Source organism: Palaemon carinicauda, chromosome 37 (genome assembly GCF_036898095.1).
Source record: "Palaemon carinicauda isolate YSFRI2023 chromosome 37, ASM3689809v2, whole genome shotgun sequence".
Classification (NCBI taxonomy): domain Eukaryota; kingdom Metazoa; phylum Arthropoda; class Malacostraca; order Decapoda; family Palaemonidae; genus Palaemon; species Palaemon carinicauda.
In genome coordinates, this window is record NC_090761.1 from 11,579,401 (window position 1) to 11,602,073 (window position 22,673).

Genomic DNA, 22,673 nt, shown 5'->3' on the forward strand with positions numbered 1-22,673 from the left:
TATCTCCTTTCCTCACTGTGCTATTTTTCCTGTTGGAGCCCTCAGGCTTATAGCATCCTGCTTCTCCAACTAGGGTTGTAGCTGAGCAAGTAATACTATAGGCCAGGCATTAGAACCAGTAGAGTCATTCAGCACCATCACCACCTTAGTAAATGAACGGCCCTTATGGAAATCTCTCTTACACAATATCAGAATAAAAGTTTCTAAGGCCAAATGCAAACAGTGAGTCAGAGTTAATAAGATGTACAATTTTCACAGCAGTGAAAACTGCTTTTTATTTTGTCCATTATTTCTCTCCACACTTGTTCAAAACATGGAAAAGTAAATTGAAGATACTTTTACAGTGGACCAAGTTTACCTCACAACTTGAGTCACACATATGTTCTACATAAAAAAAATGTATATATGTTTATTTAACATTTCCATCTATAACTTATTCCCAATCTTTTGACTTAGTCTCAGGACATATGGGTTGGAAAGCTAAGGACTTACGGCTAGTTTCTTTGGGAGTAATATCACCAATTATCTCCCAGAAATCTGGTAGTAGAGCACCAAATTCTTCAACCGCAACGAAACAAGAATGAGTAAAAACATCCAGAACTTTAAATGTTCCTGGAATAAAAACAAGAAAAGAAGGTCAAAACCCTTTTTTTTGGGATACACAGAACAAAACCAGCGATCCCTATGATTCCTCCCAAGGTCCATAATCATCCAACAATGCTTCCAAGATTTCCAAACATCTGGAAACCCACCTTTTCAGTGACATAGCAAAGACAAGAACTAGACGACAACATGACACCCCTATCCAGAATTTCCTACAGGGTCGCCAAAGGTCTAAACGGCACCAATCTGACTGTGGCCCTCTCTGTACAATCCCCTTTGGACCAAGAGATCTAAACGCACCCGCAATATCAATGCGTCTGTCTGCACAAATGGTGAATACAGTTGACGTGTAATCCTAATGACAATTTAATAGAACTTCTGTTCAATTACTGTATCATAAGAATGCTATACACAGTCTTTAAAGACTATTATATAAAAGTGACTTTTACATTTCATGTGACTCTTACTTAAATGATACTTTACATTTCATTCTGCATCTCAATTCAATGAAAATAAGTGACATAACAGCTAAAGAAATTAAGAATTTTACAATACCATTTCATTTTTTTAATTTAATAATTTTCCAAAAATTGTAAATATTGTCAACCAGATATCTCATATCAGAATGTAAATAGTAATTACAATCTTGCTACCCAGTTATATGAGACAGTAATTGCTTTCCATATTCCTAAATGAAAACAAGAAGTATTTGAAACATAACCTTGAGTTAAGCACTACATGTTAAGTCATATTTTCTCATACAATACACATCAAATAATGTACATAATCATTTCTACATTTACTTAAAAAACAGAAATATCACACAGGGTAAAAACAGTTATGTATTCATTAGCAAGGTTAGGCACTAAAATAATTGGATCAAAATAGCAGCATACAATGAGTAACAGACAAATGATTTTGACAAATGCAATACTAACTTCAGTGAACCACTTATTTTTCATAAAGAACATTAAAAGTCCCTTTATAAATGAACAAAATTACTGGCGAGAACCATTTAACGGTCACTCATAAATGAAATATTCCTTCAGGTCAATTTAACTGATGAGGCAAATACTAAGAAGTCGTCATATTTCAGACCAAAGTTACAGAACTGAACATCTGGAGGAAAATGGTTGAAACAGACTTGGGTGAGAGAAAGAGAGAAAGAGACACTGAGGAAAAGAATAAGAGTAACTCACAAAGTCACCAAGGAAAGGGGGAGGGAGAATGAGGGAGAGAGAGAGGGGGGGATGAAAAAGAAGTGTCTGGGATCCCATACCTCCTCCTCACCAACTCTTCTTCATCTTCTTTCCTTTTTCCTCCTCTTCAGGTGGGTGGCCACACTGCACTCCCTGCCCCATGCAACCCAAGAGGTGCCAGAAGGCGGAGTAATAAGTTAAATCTTTCCAAATTCTGTTGGAAAAAAATGGTTACAGTTAGGAATCCAAAATCTATCACAAGAGATGACGTGCTTCGGGCATAACAAAATAGCTAAAACATTTATAATGGGTGCCCATGATCTAAGATTAAAACATGCAGGCTCTCAAAGATGTCTATAAAGGAGCTTAGCAATAACAAAAGAATTTTATGGACTTTGACTTCTTTAAACTTGATAATATCAAAATAACATTGTAACTTCAATAAATGTTCAAGTAATTTTTTCATTAATAATTATATTACAGTATTTTTATAGTCAAAGCTTTGCAAATGGATTCTATACTACCTATAAATAGTAAAATTCATTCTTGAAAAATCTATAAAATTCAGCATAAAGTAAAAAAAAGAAATGTACAGTATTCCTAAGTTCTTCTATATACAAAAAAAACCTGTCATAGTTATAGAGCCTTTGTTTAAAAAAAATAGATTTTTTCTATTGAATAAAATGAAAAATACTTTTCCTTAGTAAAAACAAATCTATTCAAGAGTAATACTGAAAATGTGCAAGAACAGTAAATACTACAAATTCTATATAATTTGAACAGTATTTTTCCTAGCTATATAAACTCGAGTCATTTATATGGGGCTACTTCTGGTTTCGTTTTCTACGGCCTGAATATCAAAAGGAAATCGGTAGATTACGTCATGTTGCGTTGTTAGGCAACTACTGAGCATGACGCGCTCAGCTTGTATCAAGCGCTTACTCACACCACTCTTCTGGTCAAAGACTTGACGGGTGGCTGAAGCGGGACCTTTGGTAAATGACTCGGGTTCGTATGGCTAGGAAAAATACAAATTACATAAAAATGACAAATTCGGAGATAATTTGTATTTTTCCTAACCATACAAACCTTAGCTATTTACATTGGGTTTACCTTTCGGCGTAGCTGAAATGACGAGCCAATAGTTTTTAACGAGGGTTAACTACCCCCGCGCTAGTTAGTGGGGGTAGGGGAAGGGGTAGCTTGCTACCTCCCCCCCCCCCACACACACACACACACCAGTGATTTGCTTCATTTCACTTAGAGGTAGGACTTGACTTGGGGGCCAGGGCTGGCAGGCAAATATGTGTAAATAGCTAAGGTTTGTATGGTTAGGAAAAATACAAATTATCTCCGAATTTGTCATTTGTTCCGTAACCGAAATACAAACCACGCTACAGTATTTACATTGGGTGACTTACCCCTTAGGAAGGGTGGAAAGTCCCCAGCCTTACTGACTTTGGCTTTGCCCGGGGGCTCCGCCTCCCAGTGAGTAGCACTTGAGAAAAGGAGCCACTGCACCTCACAAGTTCCTTGCTTCGCTAGGAACGAGTGGCCTACATAAGTTGTGTGTGGAGGAAAGCCTGACTCGTCCTATGAAGTTGACCTTGAGACCTTTAGATAGGAATCTAGGATAGGAAGTTCCCAATACCACCTCGTCAGGGTATGGGGGACGCGACAGTATTAAACTTAATACTAGGAGCACAAGGAAGCATGGGTTACCTGCAGAGGTCGAGGCCAGCTATACCAAGACCAGGATGCTGCTTCCCCAAGAGAGGGGAGAATGAAGAAAGAAGTAAGGGTCAGACATACTCTTTCATTCACGCAGACTAAAACCGGGTAACAACGCCCTCAACCTACTGCTACTTGTCCATAAAGGAGCCTGAGGTTAGACCAGCTGTTGTGCAGCCACCACAGGGACGATAGAAAACGTATCGAGGCTCCTGTGGGTCACGTCCTGCGGGTAGTGGGCTGTGAAGGTCGTTTGACGCTTCCAGACCCCAGCTTGAAGCACCTGCGTCACAGAGAAGTTTCTCTTGAAAGCCAGGGACGTAGCAACGCCCCTGACGTCATGTGCCCTAGGGCGACGTGACGGAGGAGGGTCTGGATTCAAGGCGTGGTAGATAACCCTTCGAATCCAAGCCGAGATGGTATTCTTGGTGACCCTCCTCTTCATCCTGCCTGTGCTTACAAACAATGCCCGCACTTGGGGACGAACTGCACCTGTTCTCTTCAAGTAATACCTCAGACACCTCACTGGACATAGTAGCAGCTGGTCTGGGTCGCTTGTTACAGAACGGAGACTCGCGATCCTGAAAGAGTCGAACCGTGGATCCGGCACTCCAGGATTCTGAGTCTTGGCAACAAACTCAGGGACGAACCTGAACGTTACCTCCCCCCATCCCCTTGAATGGGCGATGTCATACGAGAGACCATGAAGTTCACTAACTCGCTTGGCCGAAGCTAAAGCGAGCAGGAAAGCCGTCTTTCAAGACAGGTGGCGATCAGAGGCCTGGCGTAATGGTTCGAAGGGAGGTCTCTTAAGAGCCCTGAGAACCCGAACCACGTTCCAAGGAGGAGGTCTCACTTCCGACTGGGGGCAGGTAAGCTCATAGCTATGTATGAGAAGAGAGAGTTCTAGCGAGGAAGAAATGTCCACACCTTAAGGCTGAGCGATAGCCTTTCACTGCCAAGACAGAAAAGCGCATTTCCTCCCGCAGATATACGAGGAACTCCGCTATTGCTGGAATAGTGGCATCGAGTGGAGAGATACCCCTCCCACGACACCAACCACAAAAGACTCTCCACTTTGCCTGGTAGACTCCCTCAGAGGACTTTCGCAGGTGCCGAGACATTCTCTCAACAACCTGTTGCGAAAAGCCTCTCTCCGTGAGGAGACGCTGGACAGTCTCCAGGCGTGAAGCCGAAGCGAGGCCACGACCTTGTGAGGGATGTTGGAGTTGGGTAGTCTGAGTAGCTCGCGTCGTGGGGGAAGTTCTCTCGGGAGCTCCGTCAGGAGCTGCAGAAGGTCCGGGAACCATTCCGCGTGATGCCATAGCGGAGCTATCAGAGTCATCGAACAGTTGACCGATAGTCTGGTCCTGTTGAGCACCCTTCTCATCAGACAGAACGGTGGGAAGGCGTACACGTCGATGTTGTCCCACCGTTGCTGGAAAGCATCTTGCCAGAGAGTCTTGGGGTCCGGGATTGGGGAGCAGTACAGAGGCAGCTTTTAATTCAACGCTGTCGCGAACAGGTCCATGGTCGGAGAACCCCACAAAGTCAAGACTTTGTTAGCTATCTGAGGATCCAAAAACCACTCGGTACTCACTATCTGCGAAGCCCTGCTCAGACTGTCGGCGAGCACATTCCTCTTGCCAGGAATGAAGCGAGCTGATAGTGTTATCGAGTGGACTTCGGTCCACCTCAGAATCTCTACTGCAAGATGGGATAGCTGCTGCGAAAAAGTAACCCCCTGCTTGTTGATATAAGCCACTACCGTGGTGTTGTCGCTCATCACCACCACGGAGTGACCCGCCAGGGTCCGTTGGAACTGTTGAAGAGCCAGAAAGACGGCCTTCAACTCTAGCAGGTTGATGTGCAGGTACTTTTCTGATTCTGACCAAAGGCTTGAGGTCCTCTGGTTCAGAACGTGCGCCCCCCACCCTTCTTTTGACGCGTCCGAAAACAGTGTCAATTCCGGGGGGAGGATGAGAATATTCACTCCCTTTCGCAGGTTATCGTCGACCAGCCACCACCGTAGGTCCGTCCGTTCCAAAGATCCTATCGGGACCTGTACGTCAGGGGAATCGGAGCCTTGATTCAACCGGGACTTGAGCCGCCACTGCAGGGATCTCATCCTGAGGCTGCCGTTTGGAACCAGACAAGCCAAGGAGGACAGGTGACCTCAGAGACGCAACCACGATTGGACGGGAAGCTCTTCTCACCTGAGGAAGGGTTCCGCCACCCTCCTCAGCCTTGCTATCCTGTCGTCTGATGGAAAGGCTTTGTGGAGATTGGTGTCTAACAACATACCTAGATAAACCAGTCGTTGGGACAGCTGCAGAGAGGACTTCTCGAGGTTTACCACGATCCCCAGATCCTGGCAAAGACTCAGAAGCCTGTCTCGGTGTTGAAGAAGGGTCGACTCCGAGTCTGCTAGGATCAGCCAGTCGTCCAGATAACAAAGGAGACGGATGCCATTCCTGTGCGCCCAAGATGAAATCAGGGTGAACACTCTGGTGAACACCTGAGGTGCTGTGGAGAGACCGAAACACAGCACCTTGAACTGGTAGGTCTTGTCATCTAGGCTGAATCTCAAGTACTTCCTGGAAGACTGATGGATTGGGATCTGGAAGTAAGCATCCTTTAGATCCAGTGTGCACATGAAGTCTAGAGGTCTCACCGCAAGTCTGACCGTGTCCGCTGTCTCCACGCTGAACCGAGTTTGCTTGACAAACCCGTTCAGAGCCGAGAGGTCGATGACAGGTCTCCAGCCTCCAGACGCCTTCTTTACAAGAAAGAGTAGACTGAAGAAGCCTGGGGAGCCGTCCACGACCTCCTGGAGAGCATCCTTCTTGAGCATGGTTTCGACTTCTGCCCGAAGGGCTAGCCCCTTTACCGATCCCATGGTATAGGAGCTCAACGACCCTGGATTCGCTGTCAGGGGAGGTTGAGATGTTATGAACGGGACGCGATAGCCTTGGCCGATCACAAAAATCGTCCAAGCATCGGCCCCGTGTTGCTGCCACCTGTGCACGCAACGTCGAAGGCATCCCCCCACAGGTGGACACGCGGTGGGACTGCCACTCCTAGTGTTTGCGGCCGCGGCCGCTCCCTCTAGGAGTCTTGCCTCCCCTGGAGGACTTACCGCCCCTTTTGACCTTGGCTGGAAAGGGCTAGGGCTTAGACACCACTTTCTTAGCTGCCGGAGCCTGCTTTGGTGTCTTGCGAGGCTGCTGCTGCTGTTGCTGCGGAGCTGGAGGCTTATAGGGCCGAGCTGTAAGGGCCCTATGGAGAAGGGAGTCCTGGCTAGACTTCTTCCATCTCTCAGCCGTTCGTTCCATATCCTGGGGCTCCAACAGATTCTCCCCAAGGAGGGAAACATGTCTGAGCCAACAGACATCCACGGCGGGGACCTTCGGGTGGAAATTCCCGGTCACCGCATCACGCCGCTTCAATACCGAGTTGGCCCACAGGATGGTAACCTGGTGTGCCAGGAACTCGATGGAGCGGGTGCCCGAGAGTAAGAAGGTCTCCAGGGCCTTCCTATTGGTCTCCTTAGACAAGTCCTCGGAGCGCAATAGGATGCCCAGAGTCCCTAGCCATATATCCAGCCACGAAGTGGCCTGCATGGCGCACTTCGCGACCTTCTCATGGCTCAGGATCTCCGACGACGAGAACGTCACCTGCCGGGCGGAGAGCTTCTCAAGAGGAACTCCCTTAGCAAGCTCTTCTACGGAATGATGGAGAGGAAGAGCGAGACTAGACTCCCCCAAGATCTCAAAATACCTCCTCTGCTGGAGACGAGGAGGAGGGAGGAGTTTGTTCCCGGCAGAGGAACGACTGGAGGAAGCAAGGGTTGCAAGCTGGGCATTGGCCCTGGCTCTGGCACTCTTCAACCCCTGAGACCAGGGCAGAGCCACACTGGTCTTAGGGGGCTTCTGAGTACCGAACACCTGGTCCAGGACCGTGTCCTTGCCTTCTCGGGGGGCGATCACGGGGTCCATGAACCCGTTGAGTTGCCTCATCAGGCTCAGGACCTGCCAGAAGGCATGCTCAGACTCCTGCTGGTCTCCTTGCGGACTGGCAGCTAAGTCTCCCGTCCCCGGAATCTCTTCCTGGGGAGATGCGTGGACGTTCTCCCGGGGCGCAGCTGGTTCCTGACGAATCCTAGAAGACGACTTCGGGATTGTCTTGGAGTCCTTGGGTTCTCTCCTGGGCAGGATACACGACCCCAATAAAGAGGTTCGGAAAGTGCCCTCCGCGCGAGACGATTCTCCTCCATGAGGAGACGACTACCCCCTTGGTGCCTCATGGGATTCACCCGAGGACGGAAAAGCCTCGTCCTCGGGAGAAGAAGAAAGCGCCTGCGAAGGGGATGGAGCCTTCCTGACAGACCTCTTAGGAACCAACTTCTCCCTGGGGGAAGTCACCACAAAGTCCACTCCTCTCCTTCTCTTCAGCGGGGGCGAGGCAGCTGTTGGCTTGTGTCCTTGATCGGCGAGTGCCGGCTTCATAGCCTTCACTAACGCCCGCATCAGAGGACCAAACCAAGTCTGCCGCTCCACGGACACAGAGTCCGAAATCCCCGCTGGAGGGAAGGGGATCGGGCGATCCTTTGGAGTGGACACCACTGGACCAGCCTGAAAAGGAAGGGGGGAAGAAAGTTGTACTGACCTCTCTGAAGTGTCTTCCCTATCCTGCACAAGTCCTGCGCTTCGGCGGAGGCGATCCTGAGTGCGGTCTGGCGACACGCGTCCCTGCTGCTGTCGCGGGCTGCGAAACCCGACGCGAATGGCGATCGCGCGCAGGCGAGCGGTCGCGCGGACGCGCAGGCGAGTGGGCGCAAGGGCGCACAGGCGAACGAGCGCGTGGGCGAGCTGGTGATCGAGCGCGTTGGCGCGTCGGCGAGGGAGCGTGTTGACGCGTGGGTGAATGAGATCCCTCCGATGACCGCTGACGATGTTGTTCAGGAGACCTGTAGCGCATGGGAGAGCGATGGCGAGCAGGCGATCGGCGGCGCGCTGGTGAACGCTGGCGTGTTGGCGAGCGATGGCGCGTTGGTGAGCGATAGCGCGTAGGCGAACGACCGCGCGAGGGCGAGCTGACAGAAGGCGACCCATGTCCCTCCAGATCCTCTGGGCGACGGCGCGTTGGAGAACACTTCCGTGCCTTCGATAGGTCACGCGGGCGGTCTGGAGATCGCCGATGTTCAGGTGATCGCTGACGCGCTGGGGACCGTTGACGTGCAGGAGATCGCTGACGAGCAGGCGAATGTTGATGCATCTGTGATCGCTGGTGAGCAAGAGGGCGACGTGTGGAATCCTGTGAGGGAACTGCCGGCGCAGGGGGCAGAGGAGAACGCTCACGAACGGGCTCAGGAACAGGGGGCGTGTGGGCGTACAGGCATTTTGGAAGTACGTGCTGGAGACCGCGAGCGTTGTTGCGCTGGAACAGACCGACGAGCAGGAACGCGAGGGCGAGGAGAAGAGTCCTTGGCCAAACTAGAGTGCTCAGGAGACTGATGGCGCGCAGGGTGCACAACATTAACCGCAGAATGTTCGGAGTCCTCAGGAGAGCGCTGGCGAGCAGTGGGGCGATGGTCATCAGGAGAGCGCTGGCGAGCAGTGGGGCGATGGTCATCAGAAGCGCGCTGACGAACAGGAGAGCGCTGACGATCAGGAGAGCGCTGACAAGCAGGGGAGCGCCTGTGCGCTAACACTGCAGAAGGGCGCGCAGGGGAACGCTGGCGCACTGGGCGCTCAACAGGAACAACAGGCTGAAGGATGTCATCAGGAGAGCGCTGGCGAGAAGAGGGGCGATCATCAGGAGAGCGCTGGCGAACAGGAGAACGTTGATGATCAGGAGAGCGCTGACGAGCAGGAGAGCGCCTGTGTGCTAACACTGCAGAAGGCCGCGCAGGGGAACCCTGACGCGCAAGGGAAGAATCCCTTTGCCCCGAAGGGACCGTTGCCCGTCGGGTGACGAGGTCAGGCTGCTGGACATCTGCACCAGAAGCTGAAGGTCTGGAAGGCGTACGAGACCGATCCCCAGAGAGGTCTAAGGAAGCTAAAGCTGCAGGCTGCTTATGACGAGGAGAGTCCCCCTCGGAGGAAGGAGGCGAAGATTCAAAAAGGCGCCTCTTAGCACTCTTACAGGGAGACGGGAGGCCCTTGCGGCGCAGCGGATGGTGAGCCTTACGGCGAAGGCGGCCACAAGGAAGATCGTCAGGACCATCAGTCCTCCGAAGGGGAGTCTCAGTCAAAGCACTCCCCTTAGAGGGAGGCTTGGCAGCAGAAGAGCCCGCGGGACTCCCTTCCCCCTTCGAAGGATGTACAGAAGGGGGAGGAAAGCCTTCAGCACCATCATCCACAACAGTACCTGCAGAGGATTGACCCGACCCGTCGGAAGCCTCTGCTACCACGACGTCGACGATAGACAGAGGATCTACCTCTGCTATCACCGGCGACTGCTTAACAGCGTCCCCTAACTGGACAAGGTCAATGATGGCTTCCCTGGAGGGCAGGCCCTTAAGCCCCAAGGAAGCCCAAATCTGAAAAAGATCATCATTAGACAAGGATTCATTAGCAAAAACCTCCCCCGGAGGAGGAGGAGGAGGAACCGCCCCGCTATGGGAAACAGAACTAGGGACTGCGCTCCCACTCGGCGGTCTCTCCTTAGGAGCCGAACGAGGGGGAGCTTCGGAGGAGGTTTGGGCGGCGAAAGGAGTGTCCTGAGAGCCTTCCTCCTTCAAGGCAACCCCGGAAGGAGAACGGTCTCTCTTGGACTTCTTCTTACGCCGGCGGCCAAACCTCTCCCACTGGGAGGCAGACCACTCCCTGCACTCACTACCGGAAGGGCGACCGGCAATACCAGGGCACTTGCGCATAGTGAACAATAAAGGGTGAGGCCAACTTAAAAACGCACACACAAACTGGAAGAAAAAGCAAAAAAATATTAAGGCTGTCAACGAGGACGATGGACAGACACGTCTGTTCATTGCCGGAGCCAAAAGTGAAGTGAAGCAAATCACCGGTGTGTGGGGGGGAGGGGTAGCAAGCTACCCCTTCCCCTACCTCCGCTAACTAGCGCGGGGGTAGTTAACCCTCGTTAAAAACTATTGGCTCGTCATTTCAGCTACGCCGAAAGGTAAACCCAATGTAAATAGCGTGGTTTGTATTTCGGTTACGGAACAATTTGTAGTTTATTCCTATGCGGATACAAACTTCTGAGTCATTTATATGCGAGTCTTCCTTAGGTGGGAGGAAGTCTCCGTGAAGTAGGGAGGTCTGCCCTTCTCTCTCAAGATACAATCCCTATAGTAATAGCAAGAGATCTAAGTGATTTATTTGTGAACAGTGAAGCCAGCTCGTTCGAGGCAATGCTTTCTGTTCCATTCTAGAGAGCTTTGCCAGGGTGAAGTGATAAGAACATCACATGGCTTATAATATTAATATACCATTCAATATATCATCAAACAAACAAAAACGAAAACTTGCATTGGGGAGATTTTTAAGTCAGGGCTACAAGTCCGACCATAAACACCCTTGTAATGCAGAGAATAACTGATGCCTGGAATAGGTGCGGTTACTTGTCCCATGAGAGCTTAGGTTAGACTATTTGTTGTGCAGCAACAATAGGTCCTATGGAAAACGTGTCTCAGGACGTGTGTGTAATGTGGTTCATCTCTTCTAGACTCCTGCTTTTAGTACTTGCGCTACAGAGTCGTTTTTGCAGAACAATAAGGCAGCAGCAAGCCCTTGTATATCATGTGCTCATGGAGAACCCCTGAGGATTTATAGGCTCTCATGATAGTTTCTCTCAACCATAAAGAATTGGTGTTTCTGAAAACTTTTTTTTTGGAGCAGCCAGTACTCCCAAACAGATTGGAGATTTTAGGACTAAGATACTGCGTCCTCTTTAGATATTTAAGTACAGCTCTTATAGAACATGGTAGTATGTCATCCGGGTCATCAGTTACCTCTTTGAAAGACAAGATACGAAAGAGTCAAATCTGATATCATTATCAACCGGATTTTGGGTTTTGGCCACAAATTCAGGAACAAAAGACAAAGATAGGCCTCCCCAGCCTCTGGAATGTTACATAAGCTGAAGCTAAGGCAATGAGGAAGACGGTTTTCTTTAAGGTAAGGTCTCTGTCTAAGACTTTGTGCATAGGTTCGTACAGAGCTATTTTCAAGGCCCATAGGAACTTAGTCATATCCCAGGAGGAGAGTTTTAGTTCTTCAGGAGGGCAAGACTGCTCAAAACTTCTAATCAAGGCTGAGAGTCCCCAAGAGTTTGAGAGATCCAGTCCTCTCAGTTTGAATACTTGGCTCAATGCCATCGAGTGGTAGTCTTTTCCCCCAGTGACTGAAAGGGACTTCTGGTTTCTTAGGCACACTAAAAAGTCTACAATCAGGGCTTTGAGTGGGGCAATATTCCCCTAACGACACCAATCACAGAAGATTTTCCACTTTTCCTGGTAAACTGCTCCATAAGATTTTGGAAAGTACTGTATCCGGAGAGCTGCTTCGCAGTTGGTTTTGAAAAACCTTTCTTTCGGAGGAAATGTTGGATAGCCTCCAGCCACAAAGGGATTGGCAAATGTATTATTGTGGAATTTTCTCACGTGAAGTTCGCGTAATAGGTTTGGCCATTCTAGAAGTTCTCTTGGTATTTCCATGAGAAGTTCAAGTAGGTCTGAATACCATTCCACTGCTGGCCACCTTGGGGCCACTAGTGTTACTCTGACTCCCTTGGATGTTCTGATTAAGTTCAGTGTCTGACGAATCAGACAGAAGGGTGGGAAGGCGTAGAAGTCTAGACCGTCCCAAAGGTGTTGAAATGCGCCTTCCATCGCTGCAGCCTGGTCTGGGACTGGAGAGCAATACACCTGGAGTCTGTGATTCAGGTGGGTGGCGAATATGTCTAGAGACAGGGAAGCCAACAAAGTCACAAGTCTCTTTGCCCCTAGAGGGATCAAAGACCATTCTGAACCAATTGTCTGTCGTCCCCTGATAGCTCAGATGGTCTGTAATGACTTTTCTCTTCCCAGGGATAAACTTAGCCAAGAGAGAGATCGCCTGGGGCTGTGTCCACTTGAGAATCTCATAATGCACTTTATTAACACTTGGTGATGAAGGTTATGAAATTACAGCCATTGTCTTCCGTGACAGAAACCTCAAGAGGTCTCCTGACACAAAAAACTAAGTGGGGCGATAACGTCCGTCGCCTAACCTTCCTTACGCTACTTCTCACTGCTCACAGAAGGCGAAAGAGGAGAACGCTCTCTCTTGGCTCGCTTCTTACATAGAGAACGATATCTATCCCACTGGGAGGATGACTACTCGCTACAATACTCACAAGGGAATTCCACCAAACATCTTTTCCCTCGGCACGACGGACATACCAGGTGAGGATCCACTTCTACCTGGCTCACGAAGGTACCAGGGGCGGCCATTACGGCCTGGGCAGGTACACATCGAATTCGACATGGTCAAAACTTATAAATAATGACTAAAGCAAGTGACAAGGAATGTCAAAGACACAAGCACTATAAGGGCGAGAGTAGGCGATTTGGTTGTCTGATCGTGGGAGTGAAGGCAGGCATGTCCGACTACCTTCAAAGGCAGTAGTGTTATGAGTAAGCCCTTGAGACAAGGAGGACACGTCGTGTGCAGCAGTTGCCTAGTAATGCAATATGACGTAATTAACTGATTTCTTTTTGATTGTCAGGCCATAGAAAACGAAACCAGAAGTAACCCCATATAAATGACTCAGAAGTTTGTATCCGTGTAGGAATAAACTGATGGCAACATCAAAAAGTACCTAAACTTCAAGCAGCGTGCAGAAGCACAGTAAACAATGAGTCAATAAAATTAGAAAAGAAATCAAAGAAATATTTGATGAGTTGGAATTATGAGACAAATGCACCTGCAGATGAAATAAAGACGGTAAGCGTTATAAACCTTTGACAGTTAATTACCACTCAAGTCTATCACTCGCTCAGTTACAACTCACCAACCCAGAGGTTCCGATACTTAAAAAGTTAGAATCTCAGCAAGAACTATCAAACAACACTAAATATTAACTGGCTTCAAGTAATTGTAAATATATCATATTATCATTAAGATTATGATATAATTATCAATTTTGGTATTCAAAACTATTTGTGATTGACACTGGTCTTAAAGCAATTCTATCTCCCTGACTGTAACAGTAACAAAAGGAATTATAATTAATGTAATTTCTTTGACCATAAAAATCTTTTTGGAAACCAGAAACTGTAACTAAGAATGCCTGCATGTTTTAATTCTTTCATGGGTAACCACAACAGCAGCATTTTTTTATTTATAGGGATTGGGCAACACCTTTACCTACACGGAAACTAATACAGTTTAAAGTATGATAAAGTCTTAAACAATTTCCTTTGCCATGAAAATGATAAGGGACAGTACTGTCTTCTACCTGTTCTCTACTTAAACCAAACAAGAAAACACAGCCTGACATAACCTAGCAAATGCAATGACCCAACTTATATAGAATATTCAATGGCAAAAGCCACAGTGAATAACCTACTTCAATCTAGTTTGAAATAAAAGTGAAGGACTTGACACATAACTATTTCCTTAAATCATTTAAGGGAAATAACCTGCCAAAAATATATTGAAAACAGACAGCAATGCTTACATTATAATACTCAAATGCTGTTCATTAAAAAGATTGACTTTTTCTTAATAACAAACTCTTGATAAAGAGATAATACGAATCTTGCTCTCTTGCTTACAAGACTACCTAGAGTATGAAGTCAAGTTATCATTAAACACACTGAAACAGTATTTAAGAACACAGAAACAGATGGTGGAAACAAACTTCCAGCCCAGAAGACTGACGAAGAAGAATAAGAACCTAGACACTCATCCACATATGACTCTCCTGCTTTTCTTTACTTGTAGTTTTGGTTTGTCAAATCTGGATCTAAAACATGAAACCTATTCTACTTGTTTTTCATTAAGGAACATTCTATAATGTATATCATTATCCTTTTACCAATATTTAAAAATTTGAATTCTCTATAAAAAAGGGATTTTGACGAAGGAAAAATCTATTTCTGGGGAGAGACCTGTGGTGCCCGGTGAAAAGAGTCCTTCTTATATATCTTTTCTGATAAAACCTTCCAATTATACCAGAGAAAGATAAAAGCATGGAATGCTGAGGTTACTACCCTCGCGCGAGCACCTTTTGGGTGTCGTGTATAAAGCAAAGGCGCGTGAAAACCACTATTCACAGGTTGTCTTCCATTTAGTTAATTCCTTCGTCAAAGGGATGGGCCGATACAAAGGCCCTAGCCAACCACCAGCGCCACACCACCACGCCAAATAATAACGGTTCTAAAGGCATAAGGCCAGGACTTAACCAAGAACCTAAGTGACAGAGTACTAAACGGGCAGACAAAGATGAATTCCCAAACAAGTGAACAAACAATGGCCGCCACGAAGGGCCAGACGGGAATAATAAAACAAACTATACTGGATATAAAACAAAAGCCCGGTACTATAAAAAGCTGTCAAAACAAACTATGGTACTTAACATTGGAATGTGTGAAGATGGAGCTTCGGACATGACGAAATAAATCCATGAATGTTAAAAAACGATCGAGAGCACCACAAATTACACACTAATCTATCAGTCCAAAAAGAAGGATGTTGTTCAGATGGCGCTCGCGTCGTGGCGTGGTGGTGTGGCGCTGGTGGTTGGCTAGGGCCTTGGTATCGGCCCATCCCTTTGACGAAAGGAATTAATTAAATGGAAGACAACCTGTGAATAGTGGTTTTCACGCGCCTTTGCTTTATACACGACACCCAAAAGGTGCTCGCGCGAGGGTAGTAACCTCAGCATTCCATGCTTTTATCTTTCGCTGGTATAATTGGAAGGTTTTATCAGAAAAGATATATAAGAAGGACTCTTTTCACCGGCCGCCACAGGTCGACCCAGAAAAGTTTTTCAATCACACTCTTTGGATCTCACACAGTTACGGAAAGGTGAATCTAAGTATTCACTAATAAATATAGGAAAAGGACTACGTTACCTAACATAATATCCCAAAAGTCCTTCAGTCTGTTACATTCTACTATTCCTAAATCAGTTAAAATTAAGTGAAGATAATATGAAGTTTCTCTCAAAAGCTATAAAAGTTTCTTACCTAAGCATTCAAGTGAAAACAAACCACAGTTTTAAACAAGACCTTTTCGACAGAATTGGTTAAAGATTAAACCAATCCAAGCAGGTAGTCATTAACTAATAATTACAAAATAAAACTAATTGATTAATTATGAAAGGAGGCTAATTGCTAAATTCAAGTGGAGGACTTGAATGTATTCAGAGCATGACACAACTTGGTCGCAAGAGAGTCCTGTCACTGTATTTTTACGGAAGTTTTTAATATCATCAAGGGAGACAGATTGGGCAAGTTGGACCCCCAATGGTCTCCAACAGATGGAAGACTAAAAAGCCAGACAACCAAAAGAGGAGGCACACTGTCGTCAGACCTTGGCAGTCTTTCAGAATAGCAATGCGACAGAATGAGTCCATAAAACAACAGAGCGAAAGCGAAAGATTTAGAAAAATTCTCAAGGGTTTCGGTTTGCGCAGTTTTTAACTCCGGGAGACGAATGAGAGCCTCTCTCATTCATCTTCGACGTTATACTATTTCTCGCCCTAAGTGGATTTTCTCTTCAATGTGAGATGGAAAGTGGACTAAAGTTAAACAAGGCAGCGAGAGATCAAGGAAAGCAGGAAGAGTCAAAAGCAGAAAGTAAGGCAAACAGAAGAAGACTCTCAGTATTACCTATGAAGCAATGCTCAAGGCATACTGTAATCATCCCTTATTTTGGTGGAGACAGAGCTAAAGAAGAAAAAAAATCAAAACAATAAAAGAAAGTTTCTACCTGTGCAGTTAATTTAGTCTTCTCCCAGCAAGTGCTCACACACACACACACATTCTCTCTCTCTCTCTCTCTCTCTCTCAAATACACAGACACCCCCATACTCTCACTCTCTCTCTCTCTCTCTCTCTCTCTCTCTCTCTCTCTCTCTCTCTCTCTCTCTCTCTGTCTCTCTCTCTGTCTCTCTCTCTCTCTCTCTCTCTCTCTCTCTCTCTCTCTGTCTCTCTCTTTAAAATGATATTTTTATAGTAAAATAAATTTTTGAACATACTTACCCGCTGGTTATATAAGAATGGCGCTCCGACAGAAATTCAAAATCTCGTGGCAATCGCAGATATGCCCGGTGTACAGTCCACTAGCAACCTGGCGGTAGACAGGATGAACTATTCCAACCAATTCAGACCTTCCATGCCCCTTGGTCTCTAGAGGGGAGGAGGGTGGGATTATAACTTATATAACCAGCAGGTATGTTCAAAAGTTTATTCTATTATGAAAATATCATTTTTAAACATAAAACTTAACTGCTGGTTACATAAGAATGGCTGATTGACACCCTTGGTGGTGGGTCAGAGACAGCAACATAACTGGAAATTCACTTAAGAGTTAAATATAACCACTTAAGAGGTTCGTACCTGATAAGGAAGCTGACTTCAATGGTTCTCTGTCTCATTCTGTCTGCTATCCTTACGAGATCCAGCGGTCCACCCAGGAGGCTGAAGATCTCTAGGAGCTGTCAAACGGTGCAATAACCTATAACTTGACAGGACCTCAACTAATACCCTTGTTCCAGGCGCTCTCTCTAGGAACAAAATGACCACCTGACTAAATCAAAGATTGCGGAAGATTGCCGACCAAGCTTCACGTACAATCATAAAAACATATATAAAAGTTCCAAGAGGAGAACAGGGGTACTAGGAATTCAGGGAAATGTAGTGGTGGATGTTTCACCTACTACTGCACTCGTTGTTACGAATGATCCCAAAACGTTGCAGTCCTCACAAAGAGACTGGATACGATATAAGTAATGCAAGGCGAATACAGGATTACCCCTTCAAAAGGCTGTATGCACGATGCTTTGCAGAGAACAGTTTTGTTTAAAAGTTACAGAAGCTCCCACAGCTCTAACTTCATGAGTCTTTACTCTTTCAGCAGCTTAAAGTCTGTCTCACCACAGTGTGAGTGAGCTTTTGTAATTAAAGTCTAAAAGAAATGATAGGGCGTTTTAGACATAGGTAGCGCAGGCTTCTTGACTGCGCACCAAAGAGCCTCTGAATAGTCTCTTAACTCCTTTAGTCCTGTCCTGATAAAACTTCATCGTTTTAACCGGACAGAAAACTCTCCTCAACTCTTCACAAACCATATCCGAGAGAATGGTGATCTCGAAAGATTTAGGCCATGGATGAGAAGGACGTTTGTTTATGACCCAGAATCCAAGTTGCAAGGAGCATATGGCTTATCCGTTTCTGAAGTCCATGTTCTTGCTAAAAGAGTGAACTTCACTGACTCTCAACTGTTGCCAGACTTACTAAGAAAAGTCTTCAAAGTCAGATCTTAAAAGAGAAGCCAAGTGTAAAGGCTCGAATCTGTCACTACCGCGGAATTTTAGAAACAACCTCTAAATCCCAGGCTGGCGAATCTTGCTGACGCTTCTTAGTCATCTCAAACGATCTGAGAAGATCTTCGAAGGTCTTTATTTGATAGATCTAATCTCCTGCGTCTGAAGACAGCTGCCCACATACTCCTGTGCCCCTTGATGGTTGAGGAGGAAAAAATGTGCTTTTTTCTAAGATCTAAGAAGAAATAGGCCACTTGCGTTTTAGAGTTACTAAATGAAGAGACTGCTTTAGCTCTACACCATTCCCTAAAACCTCCTATTTGGGCTGCAAAACCTTGAGGTAAAAGTCCTTTGTACAAGCGATAGCCTCAGCTGCCTCCTTCGAACAACCCTCTAGATCTTAGAGGTTTTCCGAAATACTGGAGGCAGCCAGACCTAAAGCTTGATGGTTTAAAATAAGACGTTCCAATCCTGACACGGGGAAACGGTCCGATGGCATGCTTCTAGCATGCATCCAGCATGGGCCCAGCATGAGTCCAGTATGGTTCCAGCATACTGCATATGCTCAACATGCCGTGAGAGAGAGTCAAGATCTATACCGCCTCCCGAAACGCGTCCAGATCGGTCGCAAGAAACCGATATCAAAGCTAGGCTTGATGAAAAGTAGCATCAACAACGTGAACCTCATGCTGTAAGGTTAAGGCCTGATCGCGTGTAACCAGCGAGTGTTCAACATACTTTAAGCCAAAAGCTTGATGCGAAGGAGCGCTAGCTGCGTGGCCAGAGAGACGCGAAGGAGAGATAACAATCTCTCTATACTGCAGTGAGAAAAAGACTTGACTGAATGCGTCTAGCATGCGACCAGATTGCCGCATGTGTTTGCATTGCCGTAAGGTGTCAGCGTGATGTATGCGTTCACTTTGCCGTGAGGATACAGCACGCTGTGTGCGTCCTGCCTGTTGCAAATCTACAGCGAGCCGCGAGGAGGCGACAGCATCGCGTCCGGTCAGTGGGGCCAAGAAGCAATTGTTTGTCTATCATGACGAGGGGAAAAAACCTGACTGACCTTATCCAGCATACGTCCAGGCTGACACATGCGTCTAGGTTGCATTGGGATTTCAGATTGATCAGTCTGCCAAGAGCTGTCCGTGTGTAGCATGCATCCGCATGAGCGGTAGTCATGTGTCTCGCAGAACGCAAAGGTGAGACAACTTTTTGAAAGGATCAACTTTGATTGTCAGAGTCCAGCACACGACCAGACTGGCGTCTGCGTCTGTGACTGCGTGAGAGAGACCAGACTGGCGTCTGCGTCTGCGTGAGAGAGACCAGACTGGCATCTGCGTCTGCGTCTGCGTGAGGGAGAGAACAGACTCACGTCTGCGTCTGCCGCAAGGGAGAGACCAGACTGGCACATGCGTCTGCTCTAACACTTTCCGCAACACGAGCAGATCTCTGCGAGGAAGCATTGCTGAGTATCAGAGAACTACGCAGTCTGATACTATCGGAAGACCGTTTTCTTGGTCTATGGTTGTCTTTAGATTCTTTTAGGTGAAATTTTTCCGCCCGAGAATCGTAAGCGCCAAAAGAGATGAAACTAACCTCTTTTAGCTCAGGCATAACATACACTTGCGGGGCACCGTGTGCGCTAACTCAAGCGTGAGCGATCGCTGAGAGAGATCATAAACCGTAGTCCCGTGACCGACCTGGGAAAGTCCTTATGACATTTCCAGCGCTCCTTGGCCACGACCTGAACACATCTAATGCTGCGAGATATCGTCAACAGAAGTAGATAGTCCCCAGAGGAAAGTACTAGACATTCCCCCAATCTGGGGGAGGAGAAGAAGCGTGAACAGAAGTACAGTGAGCCCTCGCTACTTCTCGGTTCGACCATCGCGGATTCACCACTTCGCGGATTTTTTTCATAACCCATATGTATAAACATATCGTGGATTTTCCGGAAATTTCGAAAATACCGCGATATATGAAGACCCCAAATACGATATTTCGTTACCTGTAATTTTCATTAATACTGTAATTAGTAATATCTGCTCTTACTGATGGTTCATTGCATTACATATGACATATAATTCAGTACAGAAAGAAATAAAACACGAAAAGAGAATGTGATCATACGATAATTCAGTATACAGTGCGTAGTAAAATTAAATCGAACATGAAACGCAAATCAGATGCAGTCATACCGTATTTGAATGGTGTAAGGCTGCTGATGGCTACTACTGTACTACAAATGTAATGGATGTGCATCTTTCCCATGTATCTTTTGTATGTATACGTACGTAGTACTGCATCCAATAATATTCTTTGTTGCAAAAATCACATCTCGAATAAGCTTACATATCCTACAACAAAACAAGCGTAAAATAGCGTACGTAAAGCTGTATACGTAGGATACCTTGTATTTGAATTGGTAACTACTACGTAGCATGTAAGACGGATTGTGATTGGTTCAAGCGCTGATAGATGACGAATCAGAACCCAAGTTTTGTAATCTAGCCTGTGATTGGTGTTTTGACCGCTTCTCCAACCTCCAGCATCTTTTCGCGGCCACTTCGTTCGCCGCTCTCTCGCCGTGTAGATGCTGCTACGTTATTGTGAACTTTAATCTGTGCTGTGCGTGACTGTTTTAAGTTGAACTTTTTGTTGAACTTTCTGTTTAACCCCTACTGTACAATGGCTCCCAAGCGTTCTGCTTCTGCTAAGGCTGGTAGTGAGCCTAAATGCCACCGAAAGATGATGAGGATTGCTGAGAAGGTGACGCTTCTCGATATGTTGAAAGAAGGCAGAAGTTACGCGGCCGCAGCCCGCCATTTTGGAGTGAACGAATCCACCGTTCGCTACATCAAGAAGGACGAGGCGAACATTAGAAAGACGGCTGCCATCACCTTAAGCAGATCAGCGAAACGAGTCGTTACCACGCGTAATAAAACAATCGTACGCATGGAAGGTGCTTTAGCAGTCTGGATTGCCGACTGCCGGAAGAAGAACATAGCCTTGGATACGAACACCATCCGAACCAAGGCTTTGAGCTTGTATGAGAATTTTGCGGCAAAGGAACCTCAAGACGACGATGGCGACCATGCTGAAGAAGATGATGATGTAGATGAACCTCAACCAGGGACATCCACTGATTCCCAGCCTCAGAAACAACGTTTTTCCGCCAGCAAAGGATGGTTCGCGAAGTTTCAGAAACGCTTCGGCCTGAAAAGCGTTTCCCTGCATAGCGAGGCTGCTTCCGCTGACACTACCACTGCTGAAACTTACGCGAAAGAGACGTTCAAGAACATTATCGCTGAAGGTGGATACAAGCCGGAACAAGTGTTTAATATGGATGAGACCGGCTTGTTTTGGAAGAGAATGCCGTCGCGAACTTTCCTGTTCAAAGAAGAAGCCAAAGCCTCTGGCTTTAAAGCATTCAAAGATCGCGTTACCCTCGTGATGTGTGGCAATGCTGCTGGATTTTTGCTAAAGCCGGAGCTTATTTACAAGACGAAAAATCCTCGAGCTTTGAAAAATAAAAATAAGAATCTCCTTCCCGTGTACTGGATGCATAATCAAAAAGTATGGATTACGAAGATGCTGACCTTCAACTGGTTCTACCAGTGTTTTATCCCGCAAGTCAGTAAATATCTTTTAGAGAAGGGCTTGCCATTTAAGATCCTTCTCCTTATGGATAACGCTGGTGGACACGCAACTGATCTGTCGCATGAGGGCATTCAGGTTGAGTTCCTGCCACCCAACACCACGTCATTAATTCAACCGATGGACCAGGGGGTTATCAGGCCGTTCAAGGCCCTCTACACGAAGAATACCTTGGCGGACCTCGTTGCGTGTGGATGCTGCCCAAGAAGATGAAGATGAAAATTTTAATTTGAAGGCGTACTGGCGGAAGTACACAATAGCCACGTGCCTGCAGAACATTCAGAAGGCACTGCAAGAAATGAAACCTGCAACCGTTAATGCGAGCTGGAAGAAGTTGTGGCCCCAGATCGTTTACGACGACGAGGGATTTACACTGTCTGAAATTCAACACTCTGCAATACGCAAATCTGTGCAGTTGGCTGCCATAATTGGAGGTGACGGGTTTGGCGACATGACGACTGAAGACGTCGACGAGTTGTTGGACTGCCATTCCCAGCCACTAACTGACGCAGACCTAGAAGACCTGACGAAATCGGCCAGTGAAGAAGACAGTGAAACGCAGGAAGAGACCCAAGAAAATGTCGAAGAAACGGGCTTAACATTAGAACGGCTTGCCAAGTTCTGCAACCATGCGAAGGAGTTGAAAGAAATGTCGCAAGAGTGGGACGAGGATATGGTTCGGTCTATGCAATTCTGCAACAAGATCGATGACATCATGACTCCCTACAGGATGCTCTTCGAGCGAAAAAAGAAGCAGCGGCAGCAACTTCCGATCACAATGTTCTTCCAGCCTCGCAAAAAAGAGCCAGTTCCTCCTGCTACTACGCCTTCGGAAGAAATTGAAGTGTCCCAGGAAGAAGTTGAAGAGGTGTCCCAGGAAAAGACACCTCCGTCTGAAGACGTAAAATACTATCATTGGCTGCACAGTAGAACACATCATCAGCTTCATCATCATTTCTACTGTGCAGCAAATTCATCGCCATCATC

General features: G+C 46.6%; 1 long non-coding RNA gene across 1 annotated transcript in view; it reads right to left on the reverse strand.

The window, feature by feature from the left end:
- Positions 1-22,673, reverse strand: part of LOC137629453 (uncharacterized) — a 108,105-nt gene continuing 85,432 nt past the window's right edge. Inside the window, exon 3 of the long non-coding RNA XR_011041509.1 lies at positions 1-2,016. This is a non-coding gene — a long non-coding RNA (uncharacterized lncRNA). The remainder of the gene's footprint in view (positions 2,017-22,673) is intronic.